Raw genomic sequence first — 22,121 nt, 5'->3', positions numbered from 1 at the left:
TTTAACTTTAGAGGCAATGTGTAAAGTATTTGTGCAATACTTCAAACAGTAAAACTGTGAAAACACCATAAAAAAGGTACCACCTAAGGTCAGAGGCTTTACGACCGGCATCGTACTTGACCCTTATATCTTAACAGCAAAAAGTTAAAATTTACTATAAAAATGAACAATTATAAACCATACACAGCACCTATTTCTTGAATCAAGGTTATGATTTAAATTGCAAATCTAGTGACTCTATTTATAATATAGCAAGACTAGAGACCCAGTTTAATGCCTGAATTGGTGTTTTTGTCATAATCCAGTCGGCCCAATAGTATCTTGCTGACGACATGTAAACCAAAGTGATATCCATTCTATGGCAGAGTGAAAGTGCATTGTTACATGTAATTGAGAACAATCTAAAAAGGGGCACTAGCCATTTACAGCATAAAGTTTCTGTGCAAGTAATAAGAAATGTAAATAGAAAAGTGTCACACTCCCCCTCCCCATCTCTCAAACACAAAGGGACTCATTAGGATGGCGGATGGACTGGAGTCCGTCTGCCATCCTGGTGTAAACCGGGACCGTCCGCCATGCATGCGGCAGTCCCGCACACACAATCAAGATTCGATCGCCACCGTGGCAGTCGGATCCTGCATTTTAACATTGCGGCGGGTGCTGGTGACAGCAGCACCCGCCGCGATGTAAAAATGCCATGTTGTGTATTTCACAGCACTACGTTGCAGGCACCACACGGTGTCTGCCTCGTAGTGCTGTTAAATGTAGGGGGTTCCATGGGTACCCCCCACGTGCACCCTCACCTCCCCCCAACACAAGGGGGGCCCACAACGGCCAGCATCCTACTTCGGTGGACGGTGCCTGCTAGGCACCACCACCATTTTAGGCTATGTTGTCCGTCCGCCAAGCAATCTGAGATATTGCTTTTGGTGATCCCATGGCGGACGGTCTTTGCGTACAGCACGGACCGTGAGTGACTCCCTACACCATCGTAACGCGACAGAGGGAATAACGCGGTCAAATTGCGGAAGGACCACAACCGCATGACTGGCGGTGACGGGTCTTCCGGAATCATGATCCTACCCAAAGTTTGCTAATACGTTGGTTAGTTAAATAATGTAGACATATACACTCTAGTAGGGAAAAACCTAGACGAAAGTTGGGATATAAAGTGCGATGTGCCTCTGGCTGAACTACATTAAGATATCTCTCCAACCCCTACGTGTGCTTGGTTGGAAAGCAGCTGGCAGTCATGTGAAGTTTGTGCACAAGCAATGCATGTTTTCAGTTTAAATTTTAAAAAAAGGAGTCATTGGCATTCGAGCTAGCATCAGAAGCTACAGTAGCTGAGTTGGACCAAAATTGACTATACCCAGATCAGTCAAAATTCCCCTGCATTATTGGAAAGGTTGGTAGGTGCAGCCATTTCAGTTGATGCTTAAAATAAATTTCTCCAGGATGATTTCTTTTCAATCTGCTATGCCTTTCCATCCTTCACAGACTCTCTCAGCATTGCATGATATCGGCAATATTTTACGGAAATAACTTTAATTTCAGTTACCTCTCCAGCTTCACTTTCACCATTTCATTTCCAGCACATTCGCATCCTCTAATATTCCACCTGGCCTTTTATGTATGCAATTTATTTTGGCTGTTGTTCTCCAGATATGAGCGAAACTATAGAATGTATTAAATTTAAAAAACTTGTAAATATGATTAAAATGTTTGCAGCAATCACGGGAACAAAGTGTCATTTGATAAATGGTTTCAGGATACAGGCAATATCTTACATGCCAACATGTCAAAAACAGAACGTGGGAGAGTTTGAAAATAAAATCGGGGGAATGTATTTTCCCTATCGACTTCCATTGAAGCAAAAGCGGTTTAAGGCCAGAAGCAGTTTCAGACAGGAGACAGACAAAAACAAGCATTGGCATAGCCAATAGGTCTCGCCTTTGGAACCTTGTAAGTATTTATCCATGCAGCACATTATCCTAGATGCTACGACATCTACTGATACTTTACATGCCACTGGTAGATGGGGGTAGCTAAATTAGCAAATTAAGCTAGAAGGGGCTTGTACGGGCCATAAAAGAGTGAACAAGCTGCGAGTGCCCTTGTAATAGTAACAAACATAATAGTGAAGCGAGTGTGCCTGCCCACGTTACAAGAAGTCAAGAGACAGGCACACGTTTATTTGCAGGGTTTGGCATGTACGGTGGAGCAGGGCAGGAGGAATAACTTCTCAAACAGGAGCCAGAGAGCAGCGGAGGAGGGGGTGGGGGCAAACAATCGGGGTGGTAAAGCAGGAAAGGGGAGAGTGAAGGAGGTGGAAAGGAAGGGCAAACGAGGAGGGGGGAAATTAAGTGAGGGTCAAAGGATAACACAACCAACTATTTAAGTGGGTGCAGGCAAGAGGAAATTGGAAAGGTAAAAGATGCCAACAAGGGGTTTTGTTTGAGACAAACTATTTCCATGTATTTTTCAAAAACTTAATTAGTAGGTGTATGTGAGTAAATTAACACCAAAAAGGAAATCAATCAGCTGATCTAATCATCGAATATAAACAACAAACACAGGGATTCTGTTTTGTGAATTAAACACAAGTCTTTTATATATATCAATCAAAGATAAAAAAGGAGTACAAGCGAAATAATGGTTTGAGCAATATTTCATGAGCAAAGGGTTCAATCAGATCCACATATCTTCAAAAAAACATCTATTCCATCATGGTTTGGACAAAGACCAATCTCGTTGTTGAGAAAATAATCAACTGTACATAATAAATAATCTGAAAATAGATGAGATAGTCGACGTTTCGGTCTTGGGTGGTGTCAATCCGTCAGACCATCTTCAGGACAATTATTGCATAATGAAGACTCCTATATAAACACAATACAAACAGTTACATAAATGTAGAAATGATTGTGCTGTCAATATTAAATACAAAACCAATTTAAAAAGAAAAACCTGTGTGCAAGAGGTAATCCTCTAGATATTCTATCAAAACATGTCTTGTTATTGTCTTCCCAATCTTGTTTAACAGGACAGTTATCGTTATTTTATATTTAGTATTTGCCTACATAAAACGACAAATTCCAACAATAAATGGAGCTTGCTTACTTTCTGAGTCTTTTGCAATATCACGATGTTTGTTTAAAATCGTGATCTAGACGTTTTACGTTGATGCTGTAACATAAAGATAAAAAGCTCAGTATAAAGACCCAAGCTAAATCATTTCTGGTGAATTTAAAAGAAGTCTAAGTAGTGAAATCAAATCCTACCGGATAATCTTCAAAATATCTGTCCGCCAGATTGTCTAAGCGCGAGGGAGGTTTTTTCCGTGTGATTTCACAGCTGTATAATGGAGCAACAGTGCCATATTGTTATACAATGACTTGTAACTGTGTTCTCTGTTCTCTATATATGTAGCACTATGCATCCCTAAGGTATTCCTATTCTTAAAGTGCAATATTTGAACGATACATTTCGCTCCTAGTATTGACTAATTATGAAAACCGGCTAATCAGTGAGAGTTTATATTACTCTAAATCACTCGACTGGCACATTAGATAACTGTATTACACTCGTTTGATGGTATCCGAGATTTGATACATCCTGGCAGAGTTGTAGTAATAATCCACAACTTAACGATATCACTTATGGTTAGATGTAACGTCTATTTATATGTGTCAAGGAGGATTACTGGAGTGATCACTCGCATATAGTGAAATGACATTCATTGAGCTAAGCTAAGCATGTAAAGCACCCGGCAGACCAAGCTTTGAAAGTCTTTACTAGCAAGGACTGACAGCAGACGTACGGGAGACTTACATACACATCGTTTACAAGTCAGGTTGTCTTCACATTGTAACTAAATATCCATTTCAAAAATCTCTTGGTATATTTCAATCATCTAACAAATTCGTTAGAAGAAGCTAGCTCAGGCTTTACCTAGGGTCTGAAGTCACAATAACCTGGTGCAGAGTGATGAACCTACGGGGAATCGAGTCAACTTACATGTCTTCCGTACCAATCGAAACATGCAAGGGGGTCCGTCCAAGTCCGGAGCGCCTGATTTGTCTAATGACTGTGGAGTGTTTTTAAAGGCAAGCAGTTGGCAAAGCAGAAGCCAGTCTAATTGATGTCGGAAATGCATCTAGATCATTTGACGATGCAAGAAGAGCGGCCATCTTTGACTGTCTCACTTCTTATATATTTTTTCTTTTTTCTTTCCACTTTCTTCTTTTTCGTTAGAACGTAATTGAGTACTAGAGGGTCAGGTATCTGATGGATCTCTAGTCTTATAACCCTGATCTGCCCGATGATTGTGGAGTGTATTTACAGGCAAGCGATACGCGAAGCAGAAGCTAGTGTAATTGATGCCGGAAATACAACTGGATCGTTTAGCGATGCAGAGGAGCGGCCATCTTAAAGTGCCTCACTTATTCTGTATTTTCTTTCACTACTCAATATATCCTCATTCTCGTTGGAACGTTATTGAGTTTTAGATATACATATTTGAGAATCAGGTTTCTCATGGATCTCTAATCTTTGACATTTAGAGTTTACAAACACCTAGTTCATCGGGCAGAGACTCTCAAGAGATGGAATCAGAGAGACATTCTAGTGACATAAAGGAGCGGCCATCTTGGACTACCTCGACAATTGATGGTAAACGTGGAATAGTTTCACAATCAAGATCAAAACACATTATCAGTGAACAGCAACAGTTATTATGTAAATACTGTTATCTCGCAAGATCACATTTAAAGACTCTGATATATATTATTACAATACTGTACATGTATTCGAAAATGGGTACAACTTCAACAATCCATCTGGAAAAACTTTTATCAATGTTATATCTTCAGTAAACAATGTCATTTCTTTATCAGCTTATTATTTATATGACACAGTCATTTTATACAAAGTGGTGATTTAATATCAGACTGTAATATAGTCTTGATTGTATCTTCTGTTCTACTAAACTGTCTGATGTACATTTACATATATTTTGGCAATTGTGCAATTTGTAACCATGAAGATAATAGTCACAATGTTATTACAGTCATACTGATAGCTGAATCATCGGACAATACACACTGTATCTACATAAGTTGAATATGACATCCTCATTTAGAGTAGCCAAAGAGCAGTCTTTACTGAGTTGTGTACCCAAAATGTGGTTGGTAAACAAGTCACCTACAGTTATGCTAAGACAGCCAATGTATGCCATTCCGTGGCGGAATTTAGACCCTCTTTAATATTGTCAGTTCGACAAATCCAACGATTTTCTCTCATAGTGAGTGTATAATCAACATTAGCCTGTCTAATTGTGGGTTTAACCACTTCGATAACCCACCAGAGCATGTCTTTTTCGGTGTGCTTCATTTTAGTATAGTGCTCAACAAGTGGTGCATTCTCCACTTTGCATCTAATTCTTGATTGGTGTTGCAAAATCCGTTTTTTCACCATTTGTGTAGTCTTGCCTATGTATTTCAAGCCGCAAGGGCATTGAATACAATAGACAACGTTGGTGGTGTTACAATTTGAGAAAGATTTCACCTTGAATTTCTCGCCATTAAAGTCAAATGATTTCACATTAGATGTACTTGAGCATGCTGCACAGTTGCTGCATTTATAATGACCAATTACAGGTATAAGCTGTCGCATGTTATTGACTATATTGTGATCTGGAGCTTTATAGGCATGCACTAGCCGATCTTTGAGATTGGTACCCCTTTTGAATGAAAACAGTGGTTCTCTGGCTAACTCAGGTAATGAGGCCAAGAGTGTCCCGTGTTTTTTGACGATTATTTTGATTTTATTAGTGGCTGTACCAAAAGTGGTGACGCACACCAGTTCTGGTTCATTTGTTTTAGATTGGACTTCTAGCAAGGCATTACGATCATTGTACCAGGCCCTTTTGAGTGATTTTTTAAGCAGCTTGTTGGGGTAGCCTCGTAGATGCAGCTTTTCTTTGAGTTTCTTTGCTTCTAAAAAATAATCTTCCCTCCTGGAACAGTTCCTCCGGAGACGGAGAAACTGACCAAAGGGAAGGCCATCCTTTAGTGACTGCGGGTGATGACTGTCATATTTCAGCAGGGTATTTCGAGCTGTTGGCTTCGTGAATAAAGTGGTATAGAGTGAATTTTCTGAACCTACTTTGACTGAAATATCGAGAAAATTAATTTGTTGATTGTCACATTCTATTGTAAATTTCAAATTGGGGTTTCTGGAATTAATCCAATCATGAAACTCCAGGAGTAGTTCTTTAGTCCCTTTCCAGATGAGAAAAACATCATCTATATACCTTAGCCAACATGTAATGTTGGCTTTAAATGGGTTAGATGTATTTTGGACATGTTTCTTTTCAAAGTCAGATACATAGATGTTAGCAATATTTGGTGCATAAACTGCCCCCATTGCAACTCCCTTCAATTGCTGAAAAAACGTTTTCTCAAAAAGAAAGACATTTTCACATAGAGAGATCCTGATGCATTCCATGATGAGTTCTGTTGGAACAGCATGCGGTCTGGGTCTGTTGTTAAGTAAATTTTTCACAATCTCCAGAACTTCTACTTGTGGGATGTTGGTATATAAACTCTCTATGTCCATAGACACTAGGGGGCCTATTATCAAGCCAGGCGATAGAATTATCGCCGCTTTAGCGGCAGAAAACCGCCGCTAAAATGGCGATAATGGGCTTGATAATATGCTCTATGGAATTCCAATTGAAGCTCATGTTAGAGGTCCTTTACATTTAACATGGGCTTCAATTGGAATTCCATAGAGAATATTATCAAGCCCATTATCGCCGTTTTAGCGGCAGTGTTCTGCCGCTAAAGCGGCGATAATTTAATCGCCTGTCTTGATAATATGCCCCTAGGAGTTCACAAAAGGGGTCAAAAGGGTGATTCTCAACCACATTGATGACTGCTGTAGTATCCCTGATGTAAGTGGGGGTTTCAGTAGCAAAGGGACGAATGAAAAAGTCAGCATACTGGGCTAAAGGTTTAAGGATTGAATTACATCCAGAAACAATCGGTCTACCAGGAGGCATGATGGCATTCTTATGTATTTTGGGTAAGATGTATATTACCGGTACTGTGGGAGATTTGTTGATTAGAAAAGATGCATCTCTAGCACTGAGCCACCCACCTTCAAACCCATTTTTGCTAAGTTCGCTAATAAATTTCTCTATACGCGAAGTGGGATTGTTGGATAGCTTCTTGTAGTGTGATTCTACAGATAGTTGTTTAGCCATTGCGATGTTGTAAGCTGCAAGATCCCATAAAACAATCCCACCCCCTTTATCGGCTGGTTTTATGATTGTTTCAGGTAAAGATTGAAGATTTCTTAAGGCCAGATGTTGGTCATGTGTGAGGTTAGGTTTAACATATGTAGGAATCTTAAAGAGGTTATCTATCTCTGTCAAGATGGCATTTTCAAAAGTGACCACCTCTTTCGCTACCATTGTGTTTGTTGGAAAAAAGGTTGACGGATGATGTAGACCAGTGATGTCTAGTTCTCGTGGTGTGGTCTTATTAGCAAAAAATGTTTTAAGTCTAACAGAGCGGAAGAACTTCTATAGTTCGAATTTAGTTTGAAAATGATCGTTTCTATTGGTGGGTACAAAAGATAGCCCCGTTGAAAGAACTGATATTTCTGTTTCCGAGAGTTTATGTTTAGATAAGTTGAAAATAGGAATGGTTTCGCTTGAGTTTACCATTCGTAATACTGGTTCCGGGTTTGTAGAAAGCCCGGTGTGTAATGATTCCGGGACCAACCTCTCCTTGACCCTCGTTGTCGCCGTGCTTGGCCGGATCCTCTCCGGTCTTGCCCTAAAAAAGGCTGCCTAGATGTTGAGGGCTGCTGATCATATGTTTGTCGGTAGCTATTATTGGACGTCTGATCACTGTCCGTGTCAGAGTTGGTGTCAGAGAATGTCACCTTTTTGCGTTGTTCTTGCCTTAGACCTTGATTAGGACCTTGCGGTTGGTAAAAAATCTTTGAGGAGATAGGGGTAGGTTCTCTCTTTGCTGTATTTTCTAATGTCTTTATGTAATTTGTCGTTTTTTTTATGAGAATTAAACTCTTCAAAGTCTTTTATAGTCAGTGCAATTTTGTCTAACAATGCTTTTGCATTGACAATATTAGAGTCAGTGTTAATTTTATTCTCTAGATTCTCAATCTCTTTTGTGAGCAACTTGATGTGTTTGATAGCTGTCTCTATACTTAGCACCATCCAGGTGCGTGAGCGTTTGTTTGATGCAAAACTAAACCCAGTCTTGAAATCTTCATCATCGATGAAAATAATCGGAATGTTTTTAATTTGTAAACCACCGGGTATAATGTTCGCATTTAAACAATCAGTTAGGAATTTTGCATGTAGCTCAGTTCGGACTAATTTCTTTTTTAATCTCTCTAGCTGATTTAGATCTGATTCAAATGGTAGATATGCTACAGAGCCTTTAGTGCCAAGCAATGAAGGGCCTGCAGCTATCTTCAGCACATACTCATCTGTGTAGGACAATGTCTCTGCCTCAGACATGGATGTGCGTTAGGTTAAATATTTCAGAACAAGAACTGTAACGAAATCTTAGATTCCTTTTTACAACCACTTCAAGAAGTGACCCACAGCAGACAATTGTCTGCACATCAATGAAAGTAAATGAAGGGCGAACCCAATATACCCTTGAGGGCTTGGGCAGATAAGTTGGAAAGGTAAAAGATACCAACAAGGGGTTTTGTTTGAGACAAACTATTTCCATGTATTTTTCAAAAACTTAATTAGTAGGTGTATGTGAGTAAATTAACACCAAAAAGGAAATCAATCAGCTGATCTAATCATCGAATATAAACAACAAACACGGGGATTCTGTTTGGTGAATTAAACACAAGTCTTTTATATATATCAATCAATGATAAAAAGGAGTACAAGCGAAATAATGGTTTGAGCAATATTTCATGAGCAAAGGGTTCAATCAGATCCACATATCTTCAAAAAAACATCTATTCCAACAACCCCTGAAATAAAGGAGGGGACAGCAGAGGCGGGACCTCAAATCGAGGAGGCGAGAACGCAGGAACATCTCTACAAGTAAATGAGGGGTCGCGGGGAACGCTCCTCAAACAAACTAGAAAGGGATCAGCGACCACACTGAAATGAAAAATGTGACAACCCACAGAGGCCACGTGGAAATAAATGAGCAACGGTAACACAGACCCCCCTTCGCATAAAAATAAATGAGGCAAGATGTCAAGTCCTCTGTCTAAATCAATGAGGAACTGACAGGGACGGATCTGAAAATAAAGGAAAAGTCAGATGAACTGACTCCTAAAAAATACTCCTCAAATAAATGAGATGTGAAAGTACACATAAAAGAACATTTGCAAGCGAGTGTCACTAGGAGAAAGAAGACCACGCCTGAATACTCCCCAATTAAATGACAAGCACGCAGAGGTCACTGCTCAGATAACAAACAAAAGCGAAAGCACAGTGCGTTGTATGTAACCTGACCCAGGAGGAATGCAGCTTAACCCTGCGCACCGCTGCTCGCTCCTGAGAGCAAAACGTCGTGGGAGTGAACATTTGCAAAAGAGGTAGGACATGCGCCCGCCTATAGCCATTTGCAGGCTACAATAACAAAACAAGCATTGGCATAGCCAATAGGTCTCGCCTTTGGGACCTTTTAAGTGTTTAGCCATGCAACAGTTGCATAACTAAATACTTATAAGGTCCCAAAAGCGAGACCTATTGGCTATGCAAAGCGGCCGTGCGGCCGCAATAGTGAAAGTGATTGCGATCACGATCAAACATCAAAGCGGCCGCGAAAGTGAAAGTAATCGCGGTAAAAGTGGCGCGCGCGCACATGCACTGTAGCTCTAGGCTGGCCTGGTAGCACTTTTTGGAGCCCTCTCAATAAGTCTCGCCAGACCAGCGCATGCGCTGGATCAGGCGAGACCTAATGACACAGCCAACAGCCAAACCAATGCGTCGGGAGAGTCAGACCCACACAGAGAAGTTAAAAGTGCTTACAAGAAGCCTCGCAGTGCAATGCATGCGCGCTGCTCAGGCTCGACCTAAAAAGTTGTTTTGGGCTGCAAAAAACGATTCTCCCTCATGAATCGGGTCTATTGGCATATATGCAATATTTGTCTTTATTGAGCTTCCACGCCTGCTTGTTCTCTTTCAAGTGTATAAGAGCCCATCCTCAGAGAAGATGGTCCATGAGCTAGATGCAAATGTAACAAACCTGGGGAGAGGAGGTGGCATAACGGCTAGAGTGGGCGACCGTATCTAGTCTCGGCAGGGACACTCAACATCCCGTGATTCTGTACAAATCATTTAATCACCTCGTGCCTTACAAAAACGAATGTGTTCCTGTGTAATGCAACTGATGCTCATGTCAAGCGCTCTGATACCTTCGGGTCAAGTTCCCGCTATATAAAACTCCAAAAACAAAAAACTTGACTTCAGCAAGGAGCGTGTAGAAGGCACATAAAAGCAGGGCAAAGGGTAGGCACCCTATATGTGCAACATATTGAACATCATGGGGCAGATTTATGTTGCCTGGCGCATCCCTGCAAATCAGCAAGGATGCGCCAGGAATGATGCGTCACGCAAGTTTACCCTTGCGCCACACATGATGCGCCGCATTTATAATGCGGCGCATCATGGTGCAGGAATAAACAGATGCGTGACGCATCCAATGGCGTAAGGTTGGCGCAGTGCTTCAGTTGCGTCGCAAGCGCGACGCAACTCCAGCACTGTTCCAACCAACCCTATCCCTAACATGGTGCGTCAAGCCTTACGCCTGCTTCAAGCAGGCGCAGGGTTTTGGCGCATCAGCGTTGGGAAAGTGACTCAGTCAAATCTTATAGATTTGACTGAGTCACTTTTCAGGGGCGTTCCTGCGACGGAACGCCCCCCCCTATGTCGACACGCCCACGTGAAACCTGACGCAGGTTTTACGTGGCGCAGGGCTTTACATCGTGACGCATCTCCATAGATGCGTCACGATGTAAATATGGCGCAACGTGGCGCAGGGTTTACACCGCCGCTGCGTCACAAAAGTGACGCAACGGCGGCGTAAAAGTGGCGCATCTCCGACATAGATCTGCGCCCATATGTCTTAAATGCAAATCATTTTACTTATTAAGCATTCACTTATTCAGTTGCGTTCACTCCATAAACACACGTCACGTGTTGGTTTCTACTTTTCTCTAACACGCAGCTCCTACTATAAAATGCAACAGAAGCCTTTGCCTGCTGCCAATCAAGGCTCGTATCAGAAACGTGATAAAAACTAGAGAGTTTTTAACACCTCAAACCGTGTGCTGTTTATCGGCACAGACAACTTTCAGGCGGCGTCTACTTCACACCACCCGTACAGGGTCAGATTAATTAAATAAATGTCTATCAGGAGTTGAGCTGGAAAGAATGCGGCTTGACCTACCCGCTATTTAGCAAGCAGCGTTTGTGACAAAAAAAACTCATTTTGCCTCTTCCTGTTACCTCCAGCTAGCTATGACCTAATTGCATAGTTCTCGGAGGCATTGAGAAGTTTAGAGTGTTGGGCCGAGGGAGGGCTTCTTACCCGTGTGTGCTCTCGCACAGGACACATTAATAGCTTGTTAGACTGTGCGTGGGCATGGGAAATTGCGCCCAGCACTGCATAACCCCACTCTCACACTAATATAAATGATCTGCAAATGGAAAACGGGAACTTTCTTTTCTTAAATTCATATGTGCTCCTGAGGGGTCTCCAAGGAAAATCCTATATGTAATTTTCTCGCACAATTTGTGGCAGATGAAATTGTCTGCAAGAAATCACATTATTTAGAAAGAGCTATCTTTGAGGATGAGCATATGTGTGATTGATAAGCAATCAAGTGAAAATGCTAAAAACTACCGTGTGCCATGGCTTCATCCCAAAGAGACACCTTTTTGCACCTAATCAGAAATACAAATTGTTGTGAATGTCAACTGGTGTTTGGTTGCTTCGCTACCAGTCCCCAAGCTAAAGTGATGTCATAAACATAGCATATTCTTTTTTTTACATAATCAAGAGGTGGTAAATATCTGGCTTCTCCTATAGTTTGCTGTCCTTGCTGTCACCCGATATAGGGTGCATTAGAACGCCCACAAGCTCCCTCATAAACAACTCCAGTCCTTCTGCCCCTTAGAAGAAACGAGGAAGCACCTCTGCAAAAAAAAAAAAAATTGTCTGGTAACAGCTCAAATAAATGCACCAACAGGCCTCGCATTACTACCACTACCTGAGTTGAGCTCAGACAATGAACCCATCCACGGAAGAGCAGAACAATGGGAACAGTGTATTACGTTCCACTGTTGTAACTAACACCCAAACAGAGACAGGAAACTCAATGTATGACCCCGGGTTACTTAATACATTGGACACATCGATCCGTTTACTTTATCAACCGAAGCATGTAATGACTTCACCTGAATGGCAATAATTGATACCATCAACAGAGGGCACACATGGATCTCTTGAGAACTCAAACATGCTAAATACATCCACTTCTACAAGGTCGGATGTTGATAAACACGTTCCTCCAACATATTCCCTCCTTGCAGAAATTATTGGCATAAGTAATACCCTAAGCAACATATCAGAAATACTAACAGGGCAATCGTTCTCTATTACCAACCAAATTACTGTCCTAAAAGAGATTGCAATAAATACCAACACCTCAAAAGACAAATAACAGGAAAAGTGTCATGCATGGAAATTTGCCCGTAGCGCTAAGAACAAAATTAACCCAAACCTTCCTGCTGGACCTGGCCCTCTCAGCAGGGACAACCCCAAACTTTTTGCCTTCACCCCTACTGTTTTCTGGCTTTCATGACTCTTTGCCACTGCTATGCAGTCCTAAAGGGGCTCTGCTCTCTCCTTTAAACATTGTAAGATTAGCTTACACCCAAATGGTGCATTTAATTTACTTGCAAGTCCCTAGGCCAGAGACTATAAATTAAATACTACTAGTGGGCCTTCAGCCTTAACTGTATCACCCACTTAAGTAGTCTTTTAAACAGGCTACTGAGGTCTGCCATTGCACGCTGTATGCATTTTAAACTGCCAAATCTGACCTGGCAAAGTAATCCTTTTGTCTGCCCTAAACCTTCCTTAAAATATATAAGTCTCCTCTAGGGTATGCCCTAAATAGCCCATAGGGCATGGTGCAGTGTATTTCAAAGTTGGACATGTATTTTGAAGTTTTACATGTCCTGGTAGTGAATTTGTTTTTCACCACTGCAAGGCCTTCCTCTCCTATAGGATAACATTGGTTTACCTGATTACATTTAATAGGAGATAACGTTTGTTTGGAAGGAAGTAGGAATGTGATATCTGGTGTCTGAGAAATTTTAATTTAAAACCCACTTTAATGGTAAAGTTGGATTTAAAGTCACGGTTCGGATTTATCGTAGTATTTATTTATTTATTTATTTATTATTATGTTTTGGCTCTCGAAGAGGGCCACATAAGCATGTACAAACAAAACGACACAGCCATCAGAAATACGAAAATTATAAAAACATAGTATTCAAACCGTAATAGGTACATTGCAAACCAACAGTCCCACATGGCCGGGCCGACACAATCTTCCAGAGAATTTAATAAATAGCTAAAAATCCTTTAAAAAAGTTAAAAACATAAGCACAAAACATTTCATTTGGTGGGCAATAAAGAGCATGAAGAAAATCTTGTAAAGTGACAATGCTAAGGCGGAGACAGATTACTTTAAGCCATCGCTTGCGCAAGCTTCGTAACATAGGACAAATCAAAAGTACATGCATACAGTCCTGATTATTTAATTTACATAGATTGCACAACGGTGAAGTGCCATACCATTTAGACAACAACACGTTAAGAGGGATTAAGTCATAACGTAATAAAAACCAAAACCTACGAATCCCATGTGGCAGGTTCCACTGGGCATACGGTTGGGGCTGTTTCAACCTATAGGAGGAGACCAGCAGCTCCACATTCCTTTTATCTCCAACTGTTTTTTTGTCGGATTGAAAACAATACTCCCACGAGGCCTCCCTGAGGACCTGTTTTAACTGCGTGGGAGAATAGGAGAAAAGAGCGCTTTCATCCAGTCTAAGGATTTTCACAGCCCTTCTAAAATTGGTAACAAGTTTAGAGAACTCCTTAAAATTGCCCAAAAGTTCATTTTTGAGTAAAACTCGCAGGGTTCCCTCTCTCGCTCTGGCTAAGTTGGCTACCCACCTTATTAAGGCGCACAGCCCCTGAACCCAGGCACTCCTGAGTCCGAAATCCAGCCTGCAAGCAGCCAGTGAACAGGCATTATTAAAGTTCGAGAGGGATCTTAGGAGTTTTCCCTCAGTCTTATGGCAAAAGTCCCAATATTTTATCTCAATTATTTCTATACCGTACAAGATGGTTGCGGGGATTTTAGCTCTAAATACTTCTAGAAGACTAAAAAAATGTCTTTTCCCCGTTGCCAGGTATAGGGACTTTAACCCATTACCTTGGGCAAGAGCTTTGCAGGAGCAATGCTCTATATGAGAATTCTCGCTCATATTGGCTGAGAATATTTTCCCTAAAAACGTATAACAAGTTACGACCTCCAATCTAAGCCCTCCGATGGCCCAACCAAAATTTGTGGAGCGACATTTCTTCCTACCAGCAATACACATCACTTTACTTTTATTAATATTGATCTTCATATGATGCTCCCCTGCAAAGTCCTGAAGAGCCTGAAGCCTATTAGCCAGACCCACGGGAGTTAAATCGAGCAATAACACATCATCGGCATACATCAGACAGGCTATTGGCACCCCTCCTATCAACGGTGCAATCCCCACACTACGGGACACAGCTGCAGGGAGGTCAGTTGTGTATAGGGAAAACAACAGGGGCGCCAATAAGCAGCCCTGTTTAAGGCCGTTCTGAGATGGTATTTTAGCCGACAGCCCCCTTTCACCCCCCATTAAGACCCTGCACCAGGTCTCAGTGTGCAGGGCCCGTACCAGTTCCAGTAGGGGAGTAGGGACACCCATCCTCATCAATTTTCTCCACAGCGTACCCCGATCCACTTTATCGAACGCTGTGGAGAAGTCAATGAAGGCGGCGTATACAACACCCCCTCTAACCTGGACATATTTATCAGTAATAACCTGAAGGGCAGTCAGGTTGTCCAGAGTGCCATGTTCCCTTCGGAAGCCAGTCTGTTCCAACGGCAAAATGTTGCGCTCCTCGACCCAATCAGAAAGAGATCTCAGGAGGCATTTCGCAAAGACCTTTCCGATGGAGTCGAGGAGCGCAATCATGCGATAGTTACTGGGACTGTCCCTTACTCCCTTTTTGAAGATAGGGACCAGAATGCTTCCCCTCCACGATGCAGGGACACATTTAGAAAGATGGCATGCCCTAAACAGGGGGTACAAGATTTTACTCCAGGTTGAAGGGTCTTGTTTTAGGACCGTCATCGGAAGCTCATCCGGTCCCATAGCCCCAGAGGGTCTCATATTTTTTATAGCCAACTCGATTTCCTTCTCAGAGGGAGAGAAGACCGAGTCATCAGGGGCAACATGCATGAAGTTATCCACACCTATGGTCCCAATCCCTGCATATAATTCTCGGATGTGAGAGGACCATAGATCTTCTGATATAGCTATGGGAGTAGGGGAGTGGCGAGTACCACATCCTTTCCCAATTGTTGCCCAAAAATCTTTAGTGTTACCATAAGCAGCAGATTCCCTTAATTTAATCCATACTTCATCCTCCCTATCCCTTTTAATTTTTAGCTTAAGTCTGCTTCTCTTTCTTTTTAACCTAGCGATATCTTTCCCACGTTCCAATACCCTTTCGACGTACTGTGCACGGATTAGTTTGTTTAATTCCCTATTCAGATTACGGAGAGTTAGAGAAACTACCTCTCCTTTTTTCCTAGGGGGAACAGTTTTTTTAGCATTCAATAAAATCTTTGTCATGAATTCCTCAAAACAAACTATTTCATTTCCCTTCCACTCTTCTAATTCCCTAAGGGTATCGGTCAGTAACTCCTGGACCCCATTAATGGCAGCATTATTCCAGAAGCATCTTCCAGATGTCGAGTGGAAGGTAGCCTCCCTGCCAGTTAGCGACCAAGATGCCATATTCATAGAATTTAATGAGATTAATAGTGACAATATACTATGGTCGCTCAGAGTCGTGGGTATAATCTTTAAGTCAAGAATCTGGGGAAACAGACTATAGCTGGCGATAGCATAGTCCAAAATGGATGACCCAAAGGGGGATTTATGGGTATGACTTGCAGGGGCATCGGATGGAAATCTCCCATTTAAGATAATGCCATCCCCGATCACTAATTCTTTTAACAAAATCTTCCCCCTTTTATTTGTCTTTAAGTTTTCAGGGAAGAGCGTCTGGGGGATGCAATATGCTTCCTCCTTAGCTTTATCCCTGAAGAGTTTTAGACTAGCATTTGAAACTTTACAGTTCAGATCACCAATAAGCAAAATTACAGGAAAAGGAGGCGAATTTTTTATCTTATCCATATACTGGAGAACCCGCTGCAATTTATCATTAAAACATTCCTCAGGCGGAATATACACATTAAAAATTACCATGGAATATTTTACATTGTCATGGAACATATTTTCTAATGTTATTGTGTGGAAGAGTCTACTGGAATCAATATAATGGGAAAATCTCCATTGAAACTTATTTGACAGTAAACAGGCGAGCCCCCCCCTAGCATGCCCTTTCTTTGAGGACGCAGCCGGAACTTCCAAAACATAAAAATCTTTTAAAGGCGTTAACCTATCTATGCACCATGTTTCCTGGATGCACAGTATATCCGCCTCCAGAGTGGATAAGAAAGTCATTTTCTCCGGGCTGCTATGGAATCCGGCCGCATTCCAGGAAATTATATTTAAGGCTGGGTTAAAGATGGTGAAACAATTTGGGGTTATCCTTATTTTTGGTTGAAAGTGCACTATGTAGCCAATTCCACCGGTTATTATCATCATTGAGTATAGAATTCTCAACTAGTGGAAGAGGCTTCACGTGCGATACTATGCGTTTTCCCCTGGACACCCAAATTTTCAGGTCTTTCAGAGGAGAGGTTACCCCGTTTTGTTCACCACCCCTCAACCCCTGCTTATCGAAAAAATTTGGCTTGCCTGGGGTAGGGATAGGTAGTATATCAATACCTAAGCGTTGAAAATTTTCAGCCTGTTCTAATATCAGATTTGTTATAATGGGGGAATAAAATTTCACCCGAGTACTCACAACCCGACTACTACCCAGCAAAGTTACCAGTTCAATGTCTCTAGACTGAATGTGATAGAGACATTCAATCTCACTAAAACACTTGAGAAGCCAGGCTCTATTTAATAAGAGGTCAGTATCAAATAATGGAACAAAATCTAATACACGCACATCCACAGGAGCCTTTAACGTACTTACAGGCCGGACCGGAGGGCGAGTAATTTCAGAGTCAATTGTTACCACAAAGGGGGGGGGCAAAGGGTTTAAAAACCCAGATGAATTAAGAGTTGGACCTCCAAAAGCACTCCGAGAAGGAGAGCCTGGGAGAGAGCCCCCAATTAGTGGTAAATCCTCCGGGGGAGGCGGGCTGCCTTGTTCAATTTCCTCCTCCACCAAAGCTGAAGAGGATAAATTCACACCAATGTCCACTTTTAAAGCAGTAGAAAAGGATTCCCCATTCCTTATTTCATTCTCCCTTGACTCTGTGCTTTTTTGGAAAATGATCCTCCGTTGCTTCTTCTTTCTATACTTTCGAGTGGGTTTCCTCTTACTAGCTTTGGTACTTTTTTGTTTACCATATGTTCTCTTTTCTTTATTGACCTCAGATTTTTCGGCCAAGAGGTCTTTTCCGCCATCCGAGACAAATATTGGAAATAGTTCCTGAACCGGTTTGGGTCCTGGCAAAACTTCATCCTCCTCCTCTATCTCCAGGACTAAATTCTTGATACAGTTAGAGGCTGCAGTATAAGGCAACTCCTTATGAGGGACCATAGAAGACTCTTCATTTTTCCTAGTTAATTCGCTTCTAATGATTTTAAATTTCCTCTCAGATGCATCTTGTTCAGACTTAGGGGGAGAGACCTTACTCACATCCGGCACTTTCTGCAGCAATACCTTTAAGATCTGGGTAACTGATTCAAGGATACAGTCCGAGCTGCCTACAAATTTCCCTAGAAGCAGCAAGATTGAAGCAAGAAGTTGTTCCAGCGCGATCATGGACTCAGAGATCGGCTTTTCTCGTGCTTCTGCAGAACAGACATTATCCAGGAGATTGAGGTCGGGGCTCTTGGAAGAGTTTAACAAGTCAGAAATCTCATGACTATTTAGCAACGGGGTGCTACTATACAACATTAACCCTGATGGGGTGGCTCCCCCCTGAACTTTAAATTGCTCCAGGGATTCCACTTTAGCAGGGCTTACGTAGCGACCCCAAAGTTCCAAATCGATGGATAGTGCAGACAGGTCATCCCCCGGCCTGTCATTCATTGAGAACTGAGGGGTCGATGGTATGTGCACTGGCTCACTTATATTCATCAACTTCCCAACTGTAGAGTCCCGCAAGGGAGACCCTTCTGCCATAGTTAGGGGGGCCCCCTGCTGGACCTGGGGAGATCGAGGCACAGAGGTAGTTGGTACATATGCTTCCAAGACTTTAGTGTCAGGATTATGTAGAGTTGCACATTTAGGCTCTTTTATACCAGATGGGACCCAGAGTTCAGATAACAAACATTGTCTTTTTAAGGGTGGGGTGGTTACAGCCTTGTGTCTTGTACGGAAGGTAGTTAGAGTCTGAGCAGGATTTTCTCCCACTACCCTTCCTGAACGTAAAGTTTTAGACATTTTCCACAGTAATTGGTAAGATATATGATAATGTAAAATGAATAAGATCTGGAGTTGAGTCGGTCACTGGCACAGCAGGAAGGGTGCAGGATAGCTATCACAGTGTTTGCATCACATTACCCAACTACTCTAATGGGCACGAATGCAAACAAATACTTACAGTGTAAAGAAAAACAAATATGGGAAATAAGGGACCGGGCCCAGCCCGGCCTTCCTCGGTCACTGAGGGCCACAGAGGGCCCGCCCTTTGCCCGGGCTTAGCCCGGCGCCGCCCGCGCGCGTCCCGCGACGCGGAGGGAGCCTCCTTCTCTTAAGCGCCTCCGTGCGCGAAGATTCAATTCAGCTGGTGAGCGCTATGCCCTCTGGGAGCTGTAGTCTCCCCCTGCGATGGCCGCGCGATGGCAGGTAGCGGCTGCAGGGGAGACACACAGCGTCAGGGACCCGAGGGCAAGATATCAGGTAGGAGAAAATGCTTGTGAGTCCTTCAAAGTCAGGACAGCGTCTGAATATTCACCCGCTCCACCGAGGGAGCCTCCTTCTCTTAAGCGCCTCCGTGCGCGAAGATTCAATTCAGCTGGTGAGCGCTATGCCCTCTGGGAGCTGTAGTCTCCCCCTGCGATGGCCGCGCGATGGCAGGTAGCGGCTGCAGGGGAGACACACAGCGTCAGGGACCCGAGGGCAAGATATCAGGTAGGAGAAAATGCTTGTGAGTCCTTCAAAGTCAGGACAGCGTCTGAATATTCACCCGCTCCACCGAGGGAGCCTCCTTCTCTTAAGCGCCTCCGTGCGCGAAGATTCAATTCAGCTGGTGAGCGCTATGCCCTCTGGGAGCTGTAGTCTCCCCCTGCGATGGCCGCGCGATGGCAGGTAGCGGCTGCAGGGGAGACACACAGCGTCAGGGACCCGAGGGCAAGATATCAGGTAGGAGAAAATGCTTGTGAGTCCTTCAAAGTCAGGACAGCGTCTGAATATTCACGGTTCTAAAAATGACACTTTTTGAAAGTTGTCAATTTCTTGTCCAACCATTTTGTGCCTGCAGCTCGCTCCTGGGTCACATGACTAGTTAGCAGTTGTCCATTGTGCATTCCTCCCAGACAGTATCACAATAGAGAGTTTTGGTATTTGGCAGGATGGGCCATTCCCATTTGATCGGCGGCTGAGCTGTCACCTACCACACCTGCACTTCAAAGGCACTGGCCCAGCTCACAAGAAAAGGAGTTTACACTAACTTATTGTGCTCCCAAACACATTGGGACCAGGGCAGGGAGGCAGAAAATTTCCAACAGCTCTGTAACGGGAAAGCTCCAGAAGCTTCTCACACTTCAAAGGGGGTATCAGTTATAACAAGCATTTGCAAAGCAATCACTCTCGCCTTTGAGACTTTATCTGTATTTAGCTATGCAGCACATTAGCCTGGGTGCTGAAACATCCTACTCTTTTTAACATGGAGGGAAAGTAAGCACGAAACTGCATGACACGCCATGTATGGGAACACATGGAGAGAAATATTGCCTTTCAGCGGGAAATGGTATAAGCCAAAGCTCTGTATTTAATATGAAAGCAGGGCCTTCAGTGGTCATAAGACTGAAAATACAAGATTTGAAAAAAATATTATTATCTATGCATGCTTGTGGAAGATATTCTGGTATTTTACTGACCTCTGCAGGTCGTTTTCTATCAAGAAAGTTAAATAGAGGCAGTTGCCAGAAAAATTTAAAAAAGAAAGGCCCGCAGCAGAAAGTAATTCTGGTATTTTACTGACCTCTGCTGGTCGTTTTCTATCAAGACAGCTAAATAGAGGCAGTTGAACAGAAAATAAAGTCCCTAAGCGAAAGCAGACATGTCCTAGGGCTCTTGTGTGGGCGGTCGCTCCTTTCAAGTGCTGGCTGCCCACTCATGGAACTGTCTGCCTCTGGCCCCTTAGGCAGGTCCAGGATCTGCTTATTTTTAGGAGACAGCTAAAAACCAGCAATAGTATTCTCTGTTCGTTATAGTTTTACAGCTCTTGTGCCTGTCTTTGGGGGTCTTTTAGCGCAGGGACACTCTGTGGAGTAGTCCTGCGCTTCATAAGTACCTATTTTCATTTCATTTTGTCTCCAGAGCCCAAAAAGTACATACACATATAAGTATATACTAAAGTATATATATTAAAGTTTATACACTAAAGTATATACTAAAGTATATACAAGAGGTCTTGAATGCTCAACCTAATAAGAGGACCGTCAGACCCACTTGTCAGTACTCTCCGAGATCTCTAGATACTACAGAAGGAGAATGCCCTGCTGCTCTGCTGCTTGAGAATACCCTGCTATCGTAGAAGGATGACAGGACCAGCACCCTTCATCCCAGGCTGAAGTGACTCCAAGGGTCAGCTGACTGACCTCCTTTTCTGAGCTACAGGGACATAACATTCTGCAGAGGCCTCTCTGCACCCGCCCAGCTGGCCTGCTGACTGGACCTGCTGCCTGGACCTGCCTGAGCCCTGCTAGATTCTGCTGGAACGAGTTCCTGATCCCCAAGAGGTGCCTCTCAGGTGCTTGACCCTTGCTGTGACAGTCAGTTTAACTCCTCGGTAATGAAAAGGAGAAATACTGATGTTTTGGGCTCTTTGTAGAAGTTTGCGTCAAGATCTTGCCTCCTGCGCTGCCCACCAACGAGAAGATCCCAGAGAACCCAACTCTTTGTAATACAGTAACAACTGGCAATGTGTGCTCTGCTCTGCACGCTACAGCATTGGCAGCCTGTGGTGATCTCTTCTTTATCTGAAAAAAAGTGGAACCCCCTAAAACGCCCTTTGTAAGGTCTGGGTCCAAACAACAAAAATTGCAATGAACTATCCCACTAGACCTGTATTTCTTCCTAAGAGGCTCTGAGTAGCTCCCAAAGCTGGCCACGTGTAAAATAGTATGAAATTGAACCATTATTTCCTTGTATCAAAATCATTTAAAAAAAATATATATTTATATATAATTTTCTCTTATCTAAACGTATAATTTCTTTATAAGTTATACATTTCTCAGTGGAAAAAAATGGGAAAGTTAATACATACAATATGTACAGTGCTATACAAATATATATACACAAAGCAATGCAATAAAAACAATTGGTGGTGTCAGTTCTGTCTAGTCCATTCTTTTTACTTCATGTACAGAGGCCATTACGTGAATACACAAGGAAACCTTTCCATATATGTATATTTTTTTCATAAAAGATAATAACTCATTA

This window comes from Triturus cristatus, chromosome 3_1, assembly GCF_964204655.1.
Source record: "Triturus cristatus chromosome 3_1, aTriCri1.1, whole genome shotgun sequence".
NCBI classification, from domain to species: Eukaryota; Metazoa; Chordata; class Amphibia; order Caudata; family Salamandridae; genus Triturus; species Triturus cristatus.
The sequence above is the reverse complement of the archived record's forward strand: the minus strand, read 5'-3'. Positions refer to the sequence as shown.